The sequence below is a fragment of the Nerophis ophidion genome, linkage group LG11, assembly GCF_033978795.1.
Source record: "Nerophis ophidion isolate RoL-2023_Sa linkage group LG11, RoL_Noph_v1.0, whole genome shotgun sequence".
In the NCBI taxonomy this organism is placed as follows: domain Eukaryota; kingdom Metazoa; phylum Chordata; class Actinopteri; order Syngnathiformes; family Syngnathidae; genus Nerophis; species Nerophis ophidion.
In genome coordinates, this window is record NC_084621.1 from 54,913,012 (window position 1) to 54,917,009 (window position 3,998).

Here is a 3,998-nt window from a genome sequence, read left to right on the forward strand (position 1 = left end):
CCTTGAGATACTAGGTTTTTCTGTTGTATATACGTGGTATGTGGTAGTTGCTAGGTCCTGCCATGCGCGTAACAGCTTACTTACAGAACAAATTACAATATCGCATACACTAATGTAAAGCATATCACCTAGGAACTCCAAAATTATTATCAGCTCAGTTTTAACCAAAGTTGAGTTACTGGGTTTTGCCTTTGGACGGGAAACCTAAGCTTTAATGTCAAGAAAGGAAGCTTGGATATACTTTAGAATACTCAGTGTACAGCTAATTCTTTTTGGTGAATTCTTTCAAGTGCAAACTTAAATATGTGCTTTTAATTAATGAACATTCGGAAGTACCGTTAGGTATGTTCTACGAATGGTGTTGTTGCATCACGCTCTGTGTCAGGCCCACGTCATATGCCCTATTTTCTCTGACATCTTGAGGGCAACCACAATTACATTGCTGCACGGACGCTCAACAGAGCTTTAAGTAACATACTGTCAGACACTTATCAAGTAACTTTTGCTCCAACTAAGTCAGGGGTAGGGAACCTTTGGCTCTAGAGCCAGATTTGGCTCTAGAGCCAGATGTGGCTCTTTTGATGACTGCATCTGGCTCTCGGATAAATCTTAGCTGACATTGCTCAACACAATAAGTAATGAATAGTTCCACTGGTAATCAGTGTTAAAAATATTGTTCAAAATATAAAAAATTCTCATGCATTTTTATCCATCCATCCGTTTTATACTGCACCTGTTCAAGAAGTCAAGAATGGTAAGAAGTATTTCATTCATTATTAGTTAGCTTCGGAATAAAAATGTTATTAAAAAGAATAACAGACGTGTTATACCCTAATGTTGGTTTTACATAAAAATGCAGACATTTAGTTGTATTCAGTGTTAAAAAAATATTATATGGCTCTCACGAAAATACATTTTAAACTATTTGGCTTCCATGGCTCTCTCAGCCAAAAAGGTTCCCGACCCCTGAACTAAGGTAACAGAACTGTTGGCATTTCCTAAATTTAATTTTGTCAATACTTTTCAAAGAGACAAAGACAGTACTATTCTTCAATGGAAAGTCAGTGGCTTGATGTCAACACAACAGACCCACAAACAAGCGTCAAGTGAATGTAGTTGCAGTGAAGGCCTAAACCAGACTTGGGCATTCTGCGGCCCTTTGTGCGTCCCTGGAAGCCCACGTGAGGCCAATCATAAATTACAAAATACATTTGAAAAAGTATCTATGTCGAGTGTGCAATACAACGGTGCTGCTTTTGTTTTGAAAAGCTTTATTTGTATTACTTCCGTGTGGACATGTGCTTGTGCGCGAATGTGAGTGAAGGTGCACAGCGACAAGTGATGCCCGGTTACCACCGGTAAACACGAATGCCGTGTTTTCAATTCATGGCAATGAAAACGTGGACCCCGACTTAAACAATTTGAAAAACTTATTCGGGTGTTACCATTTAATGGTCAATTGTACGGAATATGTACTGAACTGTGAAATCTACTAATAAAAGTTTCAATCAATCAATCAATCAATCAATCAACAAGATATGGACTGCCAAGTATTTCTTTACAGCTAAGCATTTCTTTACAGAGATGAAAGGTAAAGCCGTCTGCTTAATTTGTGGTACAGAGGTTGCTGTGTTTAAAGAATACCGGAATCTGTCTGATGAAGCGCGCGCAAGGGAGGATGATGCGTTGATGGTAAAACTGCAAACCCAACAAGGACTTTTTGCCAAATTTCACACCCCCAGATATCCAGCCGTCAGGACAAGTTTCGTCATTTCTCACAAAATCGCCAGAAAAAGTAAGGCGTTTTCTGACGGAGAGTTCATTGAGGAGTGCTTATTGGACTCTGCCCAAGAAGAGGGGTGTATTTGAGAACGTGTCAATCTCCCGACGCACTGAAACAAGGCGGGTTGAGACCATTGCTGGAAACTTGGAGCTTCAGGTGAAGAACAGAACGGCCGACTTTGCCTGTTTTTCGCTGGCTTTAGATAAAAGCTGCGATTTACGTGACACCGCCCAGCTGCTCATCTTCTTACGTGCGATAACTGCAGACTTTCAAATCATGGAGTAGCTGGCAGCTATGCAGTCAATTTAAGAGACAACCACAGGTAATGACTCGTTCACAGAGGGAAATGCGTGTTTGGACATGTTCGGTATGAAATGTGACAAGCTGATAAGTGTGACAACAGATGGTTGTCCGAATCTGACAGGGAAAAATGTTGGAGGATGCAGGATAAATTTACATTTTTGCATTGTATTATACATCAGGAAGTGTTGTGTAAGAATAAAACCATCAAAAGCAATCTGCTTTTGTATAAAGTTAAGTTAGGTTAAATGAAATTATTATTATTATTGATATTATTTATCTTAAAGGATATCAAAAATAATTTGAGCAAAATTTAATAGAAATATTGTTGGTGTGGCCCTCCAACAGTGCTCGGGTTGCTCATGCAGCCCCCGGTAAAAATTAATTGCCCATCCCTGGTCTATGCTTTAGCATACGTGTTGAATTTGTTCTTTGGTGTAGTTTGTAACTCTAAATACTTATCGGTATATCTCAAATCAATGTTCCTTACTGATATAACAAACTGTGTGTTCAGATCATGGGATGTATATTTAAATAAATGTTGATTAATTGATTGATAAACGCTCACCTTGGTTATTATGTTTTTTGATTATTTCTGATTTTATTTCAATAGGCCCTATTACACCAACATTTTAGGATCGTTATATTCCTGGAACATTTCCTTCCTGGAACTGTAGGTTCCTGTAGACCTGTTTGGTCCCACAATGTCCAATGGCCAGAAAGTCATCCCCTCAGTAAATGATGAATTCATGAGGGCCAGGCAAGTTCTTATAAGCCATTTCAGTTGTAAATAACAATACATCAAAATACAAATGTCAATGTTTATCTCATATCCCAACAAGAAAACCTTAGAAGTTAGCCTGTTAGCATTAGCATTTGGTTCACTTAAGTTGAGACTAATAACAACACACATGACATGTTGCTGACTACTGTCGCAGAATGCAACAAACTAAATATTGTATTTTTCGTACAAAAGGGGCACCGTTTTATAAGGGACGTATGGAGAGGCGTAGCCGACGGTCTGACAGAGCGGCAGGGCACGGTGGAGCCCGGACCAAGATGGCGGGGAGGAGGCGGCGAATGTGGCGCTACGAGCGAGATCAGGTGCGTGGCTCGCACACCGGGACACAATTAACTCATCTCCTCATGATGTATAAAAGGGGAGAACGTGGAGAGATCAAGAGAAAAGGAGGAGGAGAGTCCGTAGCAGCGACCAAGGAGCAGAAGCAAACAGCAGACGAGGACGAGGACGACGACAACGGCGGCTAAAGAGTGGACCGTGAACGAGCAGTGGAGGAAGGAGCTGATAAGCGATCCGACCAAAAGACAAAGCTTTATTTGAAAAAATAAAAGAGTCAAACCTGAAAAAGAGATGTCCTTCCCTGGTGGTCAGTGGAACCCAAACGACGACGGCAAAAGTCGTCCACAGCGCGTTAAAGGGGTCATATTATATACATTTTTTCCCTTCCTTTAAAACACTCCCTCGTAGTCTACATAACATGTCATGATGGTCCTTTGGTCAAAATGTTGCATAGGATATGTTTTACAGACCATCTTTAAACCACGTTTTGACAGTCTCTTCAGGATGCGCCGTTTTGTGGGTGGTCTTAATTACGTGGCTTTACTTCGACAGTGTCTCTTCCTCGTCATCTTTGTTGTGCCGGTAGTTTTAGTGCCTACTGAGATATTAATTAGAACTGTACGCTACTTAGGTTATGATTAGTTTTTTTCCTCATTCCTGTGAGAATGAGTGTGACTGAAGCATCAAGGAGTGGGGGCTGGTTAATTTACCCAGGATTAGCTGCAGTGTGCCCAAAACGTCACCAGATTGGTGACGGTTTGGGCACTCCTTTGTCCCACATGCCATTAGACTGTACAACTCCTCTCTGGGGGGAGGGGGGTACTAGGATGACAG

The 3,998-nt window shown here is 41.0% G+C and overlaps 1 long non-coding RNA gene across 1 annotated transcript; it reads left to right on the top strand.

Moving 5' to 3' along the window:
• Positions 1–1,658: 1,658 nt before the first annotated feature.
• LOC133561449 (uncharacterized) lies at positions 1,659–3,452 on the top strand. The gene is made up of 2 exons (XR_009808700.1): positions 1,659–2,105; positions 3,060–3,452. It is a non-coding gene; the product is annotated as an uncharacterized LOC133561449 (long non-coding RNA).
• The last annotated feature ends 546 nt before the right edge of the window (positions 3,453–3,998 follow it).